Raw genomic sequence first — 12,501 nt, 5'->3', positions numbered from 1 at the left:
CTTGAGGCCCACACAAGCATTGGATAATACAGGTGGACTACGAGAGGTACAGCACACGCAAGAAGGACACAACTGTATCAACTATGGGGTTTTGTTTACTTTTACTGACGAAATATGCATTCCAGCAGCCAAGGACTGGAGCAAGGACAGAACTGATTTTAACGCGTGGCTGCAAATGAATCCGGATAAGAATAGAGTGTGCGTGCAATGCTCCACGGGTACAAGAAGCAGTTGCTTTAGACGAAGGGAGACCGGGGGGGCCCGATGAATGTACCTTTGCAATAATTTGCACGCCTCCTGCCCAGCCACAACCGTAAGTCACCCACAAAGAGGGGGTGGGGCTGTGTGGATACTATGAGGAGTTAGAGGCTGCCACAATATCGTTGTATGTATGCTTCTCACCCCCTCCGACACCGCGCCCCATAAGAACCACCACACTGCCGATGGAATTGTCATGTCCAACAATTCCAAGGGGAACGGAAAATGGGATCGTGCTGTCCAACGAGGGTGAACTATTGTATGATAATGTTAAGCATGAAATTGTGCCTGTCCTGATCAATATCTCAGGTATACAGATGCCGGAATATTGTACAGAGCAGGCAAGAAATATGTATAATGTATTAAGTAAAGGTGTAATGCAGCAGGCTGCCGATACCATGTGTGCCAGTAGATTCCGAGGACAGGAGCCAGTTCATAGGACTAAGAGGGAAATAGTTAATGATGTTGCGACCGGTTTTAATGCCGGAACCTCCATAGTAAACTCACTGGACATACAAAGGCTAAATGAAAGGGTGGAGCAGCTTAAAGGGGTGATGAAGGGATTATTAGAACGGGCAGAGTGGACTCAGGAAGATCAATCCGAACTCGGAAGAGAGGGTGCCGAAATTCAATTGGATGGCCTCTCGGTCCTGGAGCTCAGGCAAAAACAATCAATCTCCTTATCGACAGAGAGAGAGAGAAGATACCGCAAAACTTAGATAGGGACAACTCTGTCACGCTTATGGCCTATGGATGGTGGGACAGATACGGCACAACCTCGATCATATCCAAAGGGGTGAGTTGCCAGACTGGATGGACAGCCCACATCTGGCTCAGTTGGCCAAACTGAAGGGGACACTGGGTAATTGCACTCTGAAGGGACTCACCAGAGTTTGCCCAGTGATCCCAAACTGCCGAATGGGCAAAGCTGCCGGAGTAGGAATAGCCCTGATGATACCTATAGTCACACAAGCTCAGGACCGTTTCTCCTTTATGAACTGTAGAATATCGGGATCATACGGGAAAACACCTCCCTCCATTACTATGTGACCGCAGCCCTGCTGTCCGCAGAGACAACGCACTCTATGGGATCTCCCTGACGGGATGCATGCAGACGGGTGACATTACGGTGTGCACTCACCCGGTGGGACAGGGAGAACTAGTCGAATGTGGATTTAATCCAACCGATGGGTGTGTATTGGAAATAGTACCTGCCCCCACACATTTTGCCAGAACAGGTTACGGGGGCAAAGGGAAATACTGTGTCTCTACCACGGCACAATCATATCGGTACAATGGCTTACAATGCCAGATCTCGCAACCAAACTTTTGCTTCACAGCCCTACGACGTCACAATAGGACAAGCCCGCATTATCCAGGTTAGACACCGAGGCCCAAAATCATTAACGCCATCGATCAGCTCCACGATCACGTGCAGGATTATGACGAGCCAGAGCAGGCCCCTATCCCACATTTAGTTGCAGTATTAAGTGAACTAAGACTCAGAGTAGGCCAGTGTGTCAGACTCTACCACCAACTACAGACAAAGATTGAAATACTGGAGAAGGATACTGACCAAGAGTTACAAAACCAGAGTTGGTGGAGGAGGGTCTGGTACTGGGGCATGAACGTAAACATCCACCCCTGGATTGGAATAATATCACACATACTGGTAGGGATACAGCTGGTCTTAGCACTAACATGGAGAGTCATGGCCTGTCGATCCTGCAGGCATTATGCACGACAAAGGAGTATCAGAACAAGGGCTCAAGTAAATAAAGTGACTTGTCCAGCAGAGAGACAGGGGAATCTGAACGATATCAATTTGATCTAAGCAACTGGGACTTCTGAACCACGTGACTGGCCAGCACGTTGTGACAGGAAGTACCGGGTGGTACATAAAAATATAAGTCGAGTCACAAATAATGTTGTCGGTTAAAGGAGACTAGGATTAGTCCATTACCGAAAGGGGGGATTGTTGTAGGGCAAAGGCAAAGGCACCTGCTGAATATATGTATGCATATATATATGTGTAAAATGGTAACCAGATATAAAATGGCTGCCAGGGATTCTGCAAAGCACTAGGGGAATTCAGCTAACAGTTAGCTTGAATACATTTTTGGGTAGCTGATGACACTGCAGTTCCATTTACAGGAACACTGGAAAGAGTGAGCTCAGCAGAACGTCCTTAATCAACAAACCACAGACAAGATGTCCCAGCAGAATACTGAACAAAGAAATTCCTGTGACTGTATAAGGATAAGGAGGTTAGGTGCAGACAGAACCCAAGGACAGTAGAGATAAGGGGATCTGGAGAATCTCACGAGGCCATGAATAAGCCCCAGCTGAAACATGAGGTGATCACACAGTCCCCTGGTGCCTGGTGGCCAATTCCATTGGCCCAGTGGAATCGATTTGTAATTTATACTCCTTATGATTGGATTGTGTCCAGCTGACATGGGCTAAGTAATTGTAATGAACTGTTGTAAAACATATAAATATCGATGAATTTCTTTGTTCGGTGGAGTGGAATGCCTGGAGTTGGACCAGAGGCTCTCTCCCGGCCTGTGTAATAAAGGCCATTTTGGGATTGGAACCGACCCCGAATGTCGAGTGATTCTTCCAGAAAAAGATTTGTGCTAACATAACCCGTGCTGTACCAGCCCTGGGAAAGATTGATGGGAAAGTGTAGAGGGAGCTTTACTCTGTATCTAACCCGTGCTGTACCAGCCCTGGGAGAGATTGATGGGACACTGTAGAGGGAGCTATACTCTGTATATAACCCCGTGCTGTAACTGCCCTGGGAGAGATTGATGGGACAGTGTAGAGGGAGCTTTACTCTGTATCTAACCCGTGCTGTACCAGCCCTGGGAGAGATTGATGGGACATTGTAGAGGGAGCTTTACTCTGTATCTAACCCCGTGCTGTACCAGCCCTGGGAGAGATTGATGGGACAGTGTAGAGGGAGTTTTACTCTGTATCTATCTAGTGCTGTACCAGCCCTGGGAGAGATTGATGGGACAGTCTAGAGGGAGCTTTACTCTGTATCTAATCCCGTGCTGTACCTGCCCTGGGAGAGATTGATGGGACAGTGTAGAGGGAACTTTACTCTGTATCTAACCCCGTGCTGGATCTGTCCTGGGAGAGATTGATGGGACAGTGTAGAGGGAGCTTTACTCTGTATCTAACCCCATGCTGGATCTGTCCTGGGAGGATTTGATGGAACAGGTTAGAGGAAGCCTTACTGTATATCTTAGATGAGCTGTACCAGCTCTGTGAGTCTTTGATGAGACAATGTAGAGGGGGCTTTAATCTGTATCTAATCCGTACTGTACCTGCCCTGACGGGTTTGATGGGACAGTATAGTGGGGGCTTTGCTCTATATCTATCCTGTGCTGTGCCTGCCCTGGGAGGGTTTGATGGGACAGTGTAGAGGGAGATTTAAACACGTGCTGCACTGTAATGTATATATGCCCGGGTTTACTTGCCACCAGGGGGACCGACCGTCGAAGGTCATTGGGCCACAGGCACACACATGCAACTCTTGTATATAAAGAAAGCCTCCATGTTTAATCCTTTGTTCGAGAGCGAGAAAAGTACGGTCAGGATGCACCTGATTGAGTTCACGGTAGTAAGCCGACTGAGTTATTGCATATGCAACATGCACCTGCCCTGGAAGAGTTTGATGGGACTGTGTCGTGGGAGATTTATGTTGTAACTAATTTGTGCTGTACATGCCCTGAGAGTTTGATGGGACAATGTAGAGGGAGCTTTCCTCTGTATCTAACCCCGTGGTGCATCTGCCCTCGGAGCGTTTGATGGGACAGTTTAGAAGAATCTTTACTCTGTATTTAACGCATGCTGTACCTGCCCTGGGTGAGCTTGATGGGACAGTGGAGAGGGAGTTTTACTCTGTATCTAACACGGGCTGTATCTGTCCTGAGAGGGTTTGATGGGACAGTGGAGAGGGAGTTTTACTCTGTATCTAACATGGGCTGTATCTGTCCTGAGAGGTTTTGATGGGATAGTGTAGAGGGAGCATTACTCTGTATCTAACACGTGCTGTAGCTGTCCTGTGAGAGTTTGATGGGACAATGTAGAGGAAGCTTTAGGCTGTGTCTAACGCGTACTGTACCTGCCCTGGGAGGCTTTGATGTGACTGTGTAGTGGTAGCTTTACTCTTTATTTAACATTATTGTCCTTTTTAATCCACTTGTTTCACACCGAAACAAATCGTAACCATGATGTGAATTTAACGCCACGTGATTCTTTGAAATCATCTTTAAATGATTGGGTAAAACCACTTCTTATGCCACCGAAAAACAGCTTTGATTCCAGGTCTCGGAGATAAATTTTGTAACACCATTTTTAAATTCAAAACCTGATAAAATTGACAACATGCAGCCAACGTGCAAAAGTAAGAATTCTTTTAACCACCGTTAATTAGCCGATAACCTTCTTCAGAATGAAATAAATAATAATATAATTACTGAGGAACAGTGGTATCTTCAATCATTCATTTTCTCTTTACATGTGATGAAGTTTTATCCCTATCTCATTTACACGCTGTATGAGAATGGTTTAAAATTGTAAGTGTTTATGACTCAGTTGTAAAACCATTGATTGTGTGTGTGCCGATTCTTGATAGGAGGAGCACTTGAGACCGTAGTTCCAGTTCTTTCGATGTGTCAATAGAATCAATTTCCACCAGTTTCTTTAAACCCAATGACATAATTTATTTCGAGTGGGCTGGATGGAGGAACATGATCCATGTAAAAAATTGTTATCGTTTTACTTGAACTGAATGCTCATAAAATATTGGAGTGGGAACTAATTGGATAACAGCACTGCTGGCAACATTTGCGGAACAGATTCGTGCAGCCAAAACGCACAATGACAACCTGGGACTGTGCGGCACCGAATACTTGGGGAAAAACAGTTGAGCACTTCGTCCCTGGGTGGGCTTGAACCACCATCCTTTCGGTTGACAGCCGAACACGTTAACCCATTGCGCCACAGAGACTGATGGAAGTATAAGGTTCAAGGCATCCCAAACCAGGGTGTCAGACAGTTAAAGCTTCAGATTGCTCTGACCGGGATGGAACTTGTCCACTGTCAGTGGTACTTTTCACAAATAAATGGAGGGACATTCATTGTGGATGCGTGGAAACAGTCTGTTCCCGCACACTGCAGACACTTCCATGTCACCGCCAACCAGCTCTCCCGCAACCGGTGTGATCTACCTTCCAGCCTTCCGGTGCCTTGTCTGTGACAAAGTATTCTGATTGTCCCGAAGCCGGTGTTAGGTTTGAATTCCTTTTCAGCTCCTGACTGCGGATATTCCTGTGATTAAACAGGAACTAAATGCTAACAGGGACAGTTGGATTCACCGTTTCTTTGCTTGGTGAAATTTCAAAGATTGAAAGCGACACACATCAACCCCAAACCTCCCGTGAGATGGAAGCCCAGTTGCTGTTTCAAGCTTGAATGCGGGAACAAGCAGAACTTATTCAAAGAAAGTCCAAGTCCCTGAGACGCCTGATTATTTGCACCAAACTCCTTTGCAAAGATTTGAGGTTCATGTTTGGTGATCTGGGCACATCTTTTGCCAAACTACATCACTTCAAACATAACTCAACGGCCTTAAAGCGCTTTGGGGTGACATGAGTTCCTGAAAGGCGTACCAGAAATGGAAGTCCTTCTTTGCAAAAGTTCGATGCAATTTCAAAATTTGCGAGCAATATCAGGGCTCCTCTGTGACCCCTCGTAAATTTCAATGAACAACTCCAAAGGGAGAATCATAGCCCGAGACCAACGAGCCAACTGTTTGACAAACGTGAAGATAAGGTGTAACCATGATCAAAGCATTTTTGTGTGTGTCGCTATTCAGAGCATAAGAACTTAAGAACTAGGAGCAGGAGTAGGCCATATGGCCCCTCGAGCATGCTCCGCCATTTAATATGATCATGGCTGATCCGATCATGGACTCAAGTCCACATCCCTGCACGTTCCCCATAAGCCTTATTCGCTTATCAGTTAAGAAGCTATCTCTGTCTTAAATTTATTTAATGTCATGGCTTTCTCAGCTCTCTGAGGCAGTGAGTTCGGCAGATTTACAACCCTCTGAGAGAAGAAATTCCTCCTCATCACAGATTTAAATGGGCGGCCCTTTATTCTGAGATTATGCCCCCTAGTTCTAGTCTCCCCTATCAGTGGAACCATCCTCTCTGCATCCACCTTATCAAGCTCCCTCATTACCTTATACGTTTCGATAAGATCACCTCTCATTCTTCTGAATTCCAATGAGTAGAGGCCCAACCTACTCAACATTTTCTCATAAGTCAACCACTCATCTCCGGAGTCAACCCAGTGAACCTTCTCTGAACTGCCTCCAAAGCAAGTATATCCTTTCGTAAATATTGTAAGTGTTTGTGATCCTCGCTCAATTGCCAGACGGACGGTTTGAATCGCCCCCACCTTACGAAAGTTCTAGATCCGGGAATTATTATTCAGAGTGTAAATTAAATGAGTCACGGAAAGGGATGCTTCAGTGATAAATCATAGTATATTTATTTGGTGTAACATACACTGGCTCAAACATGCACTGCTAAACGAAATGTCTCTGTGGAGAATAAAATCCCGGTTACAAACAACGTACATACAGTACAGAAATGAACCTAGTAACACGCAGTAATTTCCTGGTGGATTCTAACCCCACCCCTACCAATGAATTACCCTCCCCAGAATAGCCCTGAAAAGCTTCACTTCTGAGAAAACCCTGAGCCCTTACCCAGCTGGCCTGGAATATCTGGTTACAGGCTTGGGACACTCGCGACCATGTTCACCACCACACGCAGCCCGTTACCTTGCTCAGCTCAGCTGTGGGAAGTCACTGCCTGGTCTTCAGTCTCGGTGGCTTCTTCTGCAGTACTGCGGCCCCTTCCTCTGGTACATCGATCGGTGGAGCGAGAGCAAGAGTGAGAGGGGGCTCTCTCTAGACACAAGTTGCAAGCTGCAAGCTCCAAGCTTCACACCAAGCTCCAAGCTAAAAATAAAGTGGAAAGGACCCTGTCTTTCTGGGAGTCTTGCTACCCCTATCTTTCCCGCCAATCTTTAAAACCCCTTTGTTTCTAAGCACGGGTACTTAGTCAGTGATGGGCCATCCCACCCATGCATTGGGCTGATAGCCCTTAGTCTGGGCATCTCTCTGAGCCTTTGTGTTGGGAAAGACCCAACTCCTCCTTGGCTGGCCAGGCTGGTGGGTTCATTGTTCTGTGTCTCCTTCTGAGATGGAGGTGAGAAGTGCTTTTACAAATTAGAGTGGCTTTGTCAGTGGCCCCCCCATCCTGGCCGACAGCTCTTTTGTCAATGGATGACTGACAGGTCTTTTGTCCCAGCTCACTGCCATGCGGTCTCTGGAGTTTTAACAAAACCAGCTTTTTCACATATCTGCGCAGGGTGTCCCCAGCACAGGGGAAAATAGCCTCAGAAAAATAAAATCCACAAAATATTCTCGACTGAGTCCATTCTTCAAACAGAAACTTTGCGATCTCTTCATTCTGCTCTGCTAATTATCGATCTTGCCACGTAAAAATTGCGTTGGCATTGCAATGCATTAATGTAAAATTAATGAAAAGAAAATGCAACGTTTTGTCAAGTGCAAAACATGCAGTGTCTGCATTTCAAAAAGCATTGCTTTTATTCATCCTGCGGAATGCATATTGCACAGATAATCTCAGCACACATTGTGCAGGCAAAGGCAGCATTAGACAACAAAGTATTTGTTCTCCGCTGATTTGTAGCAAATAACTGACGGTTGAGCACACATTATGACAACTAGACTTGTAGATCAAGCATCAATGAAAAAGGCAACAAAACTGCCCACCAGCACCGGGTGTCTTTCACTTGTTTGTCCCAAATTTTCAGCAGCTGGGACAACAAGAATTTCGGTTTTACTGAGATTTGAACTCAGATCACTAGATTTAAAGTCAAGAGGGCTCACCATTACACCATGGAACCAACTGTGCCAAAGGTTTTGAAACATACTTCGTCACAGACAAGGTACTGAAAGGCTGGAAAGTAGATCACACCGGTTGTGGGAGAGCTGGTTGGTGGTGACATGGAAGTGTTTGCAGTGTGCGGGACCAGACTGCTTCCACACATCCACAATGAATGTCCCACCCTTTACTTGGGAAAAGTACAACTGAGAGTGGATAAGTTCCATCCCGGTCGCAGTAATCTGAAGCTTTAACTGACTGACACCCTGGTTTTGCATGTCTTGCAGTGTGTATCTGTGGCGCAATGGTTGAGCGCATTCGGCTGGTAACTGAAAGGTGGGTAATCCAAACCCATCTCCGGGCGAAGCTTTTAATGTTTTTCCCCGAGGATTCGGTGCCGCACAGTTCCGGGTTGTCATTGTGCATTTTGGCTGCACGAATATATTCCGCAAACATTGCCAGCTTTGCTGTTATCCAGTGAGTTCACACTCCAATACTTTTATGAGCATTCAGCACAAGTAAAATGATAACAATTTTTTTACATGGATCATGTTCCTCCATCCAGTCCAATCAAAATAAATTATGTTATTGAGTTTAAAGGAACTGGTGAAAATTGATTCTATTGATACATATATCGAACTGGAACTTCGGTCTCAAGTGCTCCTCCTATCAAGAATAGACACACAATCAATGGTTTTACAACTGAGTCATAAACACTTACAATTTCTCATACAGCATGCAAATGAGATAGGGATAAAAATTCATCACATGTAAAGAGAAAATGAATGATTAAAGATACTACTGTTCCTCAGTAACTATATTATTATTTATTTCATCCTGAAAAAGGTTACCGGTTATTTAACGGTGATTAAATTAATTCTTATTTTTTGAATTGAAAAAAGATGTTACAAAAGTTACTGCCCTGACCTGGAATCGAAGCTGTTTTTCGGTGGTATAAGGAGTGGTTTGACCCAATCATTTAAAGGTGATTTCAAAGAATCACGTGGCGTTAAATTCAGATCACGGTTACAATGTGTTTCAATGTGAAACAAGTGGATTGAAAAGGACAATAATGACACCAAGCATTACGATGCAGCGATGCAGCAATGCAGCGTCCCCTGGTGGTCCAGTGATTAGGATTCAGAGCTCTCACCACCGCGGCCCTCGGTCGATTTCCAGCCAGGGAAATTGCACTTCCATCAAAATTTAAACCTTATAAGAAAGAGTTGCATGCATCTAATGTGGTAAAAAAGATTCATTGATTTAAACATCGTTAATTAATCCATTGTAGCACTTCAATCATTTATTTTGCCCTGAGTACGTGAGGAACTTTTATCCCGACCTCATTGTATTTTAGGAGCATGGTCCAGCCCCGGTATCTCCACCTGTGAAAGTAGGAAACTGCTCGAAATACACAACAGGACGGGTAGCCTTTGACAAACAATTAAACCCAGTATACAGTCTCTCTTCCTTCCCCTGCCCTTTGAGGGACACTTGTTCCCCTTTAATTTTACAGACTGACTGAGTTCACTAACCGTGGGGAGAGAGTAGGTGTCTCCGCGGCCCCACTGTGCTAACATGGAAGATAATACGATGGGGATGTGGGGATGTGGGGTGGTGGGTGGGGATCAGTGACATGTTTGTGTAAAGGGCAGCGGAGGAGAAGGATTGACAGCTGTCAGTGAGGGACAGAAGTTGTTTAAGGTGAGCCAACACATTCCCGATCAGCACAGAAGGCATTCACTGGTCAGCTGCCCTCTGCTGTACTTCTGGTCAGAGCGGTTTCCGCAGTGGAGCCGTTATCACATTTGCTTTCCACGCAAAATGATCCCGTGCAGGAAGATTATGTTTAAACTTGCTGTGGATGAACAGCCATGGGCGAGTTTATTCTCCTGTCAAAAGGGCGACAGTGGCTTCTCCCTTATTCTTTAATTGCTCTTTATTTCACTTCACTAAATAGATATATTTGAATGAGAGAAATTGTTCCAGAGTGTCGCACACTTCATCTTTTCTTCCCCATTAAACACGTAAAATGAGGCCGGGGAATAAATACAGAAAACAAGGCAGAGGGATAGAGACAAGAGGAAGAGAGAAGGGGAAATACTGTCCCCACCCAGAACTAATGCAGAAACCCCTCTGCTGCGCTCGGGGTGGCCACCCGCAGCCTGGATACACTAACGTCCCAACAGCTCATTGACTGTCGGAGTGGGACTGTGCGGCGCTTCAGAAGACAGGACGAAAAAGCAAAGTCACTGATTCAGTCCCATGTGCTTCTCTGACTGACACCGGGGAAACGGTGAGACAGATTTTGGAGCATAGGTCTGGTTAATGTGAAACAGCAAAGAAAATATTACGTCTGGAATTAAATTATTTAATGCGTATCCTGCTCGTTTAGTGGTTAGGCATTCACAGAGGGACTCCGAGTTCGGAAAGTAACTTTTTAATTCAAACTTTTTTCAAATAATTACATGCAATTAATTAAACTCTGTGGGAGGCGGGGTGATTAAAACATCACCGATCGGAAAGGAATTGTCCGCGGGAAGCCTCCAACCGGAATTTTTGGGCGAATATTCCCACCCGAATTGTTTTGCAGACTTACAGTCAATACTTCAATAACTGAACTGTAATAATTTCAGGAGCTTTCATCATAGATGATATTTTGCACCCTATCTGACTTAACACACTCTGAATTTTTGAAATTGGTTTAAAATGTTCATTGCTCAGAAGACAAGGAACCTGGGGGACTTTTTTCAATTTATTTCACAGCAATTATATTCTAAAATGATGTTTTTGCGCCGGCTCGAACCTGGGACCTTTCGTGTCTGAGACAAACGCAATGACCGCTACAGTACAGAAACCACTGCTAAACTTAGTGCCCAGAGAGAAGTGTTAAGCCAGAAGGTGTAATTCTGAGTCCCTTTCTGTGAAAAAATATTTTCACAAACATTTCTCTGACCGAAGCTGCACAAGTAAAAAATGTTCTTTTCAAAGTCGTCAAACTCCCAAATTAACACACCCCCCCGAATCTTCTGGATCAGAAAGCTCCAGTTGTGCCGACTCAATCCATAAATCTGACTTTACTCACCTTGTATTTTAGGAGATTGGTTTAAAATGTTCATTGCTCATAAGACACGGAACCTGGGGCTACTTTTGTTCAATGTATTTCACAGCAAATATATTCTAAAATAAAGCACGCGCCCAGGCTCAAACCAGGGACATTTCATGTGGGAGGTGAACATGATAACGGCTACACTACGTAAACCTTTCCTTTCCCCAGCCCCCGGTTCGTCATTTGTACCACAATTAAACCCAATGAGATCGGGATAAAAGGTCCTCACATGCTCATGGCAAAATAAATGGTAAAAGATTTACAAAATTATTTATATATTAATTAATGATGTTCAAGTCAATGATTCTTATTTTTTATACATGATTTGCATATCGATCTGTAAAATAAATGATCACTTTTTTTTTATAAGGTTTTGAACTAAAAGTACAACTGCCGAGGGTGGGAATTGAACCCAGGACACAACGTTGAGAGCATGGACTCCTGACCACTCGACAACCAGGGACTGATATAACATTTTATTGCTGCATCTTTATAGTTAATGACATTATTGTCATTTTCAGTTCACTTGATTCACACCGAAACAGATTGTAACTGTTGTGTATGCATGCCTGTTTACTGTGACACTGCTATGCAACACTGAATGTACTCTTATACTGTACACACCTGACCAACACCAGAGGATGCTGCTGCTTGAGACCGAAAAGTGACCTGCAACCCACTATATAAAGGAGCTCACAGCTTGGTGTCCTCACTCGAGGAGCTTCAAATAAAGGACTACACGTCTACACAGTTTAAGTATCATACCCTGCTTGGTGGAGTCATTATTAAAGGTGCCGACAGTAAACGTGATCTGAAATTCACGCCACTTGAGATCACATTCAAATGATTCACTGAATCCACCCCTTGTACCACCGCAACACAGGTTCGATTCTTGGTCAGGGAGATAATATTTACAACACAGTTTTCAAACTAATAGCCCGATATAAATGTCAACATGCAGCAAATGTGAAAAAATGAATTCATTTAATCATGTTCAATTAACCGATAACTTTCTTTTGCAGAATTAAAGATATGATAATATGGTTACTGAGGGATAGTGGTACATAAGAACATAAGAACAGAAGAATTAGGAACAGGAGTAGGCCATCTAGCCCCTCGAGCCTGCTCCGCCATTCA

General features: G+C 44.5%; 1 non-coding gene across 1 annotated transcript; it reads right to left on the bottom strand.

The window, feature by feature from the left end:
- Nucleotides 1-5,207: 5,207 nt before the first annotated feature.
- Nucleotides 5,208-5,281, bottom strand: trnad-guc (transfer RNA aspartic acid (anticodon GUC)). Its single transcript has one exon. It is a non-coding gene; the product is annotated as a tRNA-Asp (tRNA).
- Between the last annotated feature and the right edge of the window lie 7,220 nt (nt 5,282-12,501).

This window comes from Pristiophorus japonicus, unplaced genomic scaffold, assembly GCF_044704955.1.
Source record: "Pristiophorus japonicus isolate sPriJap1 unplaced genomic scaffold, sPriJap1.hap1 HAP1_SCAFFOLD_52, whole genome shotgun sequence".
Taxonomy (NCBI): Eukaryota; Metazoa; Chordata; class Chondrichthyes; family Pristiophoridae; genus Pristiophorus; species Pristiophorus japonicus.
The sequence above is the reverse complement of the archived record's forward strand: the minus strand, read 5'-3'. Positions and strand labels throughout refer to the sequence as shown.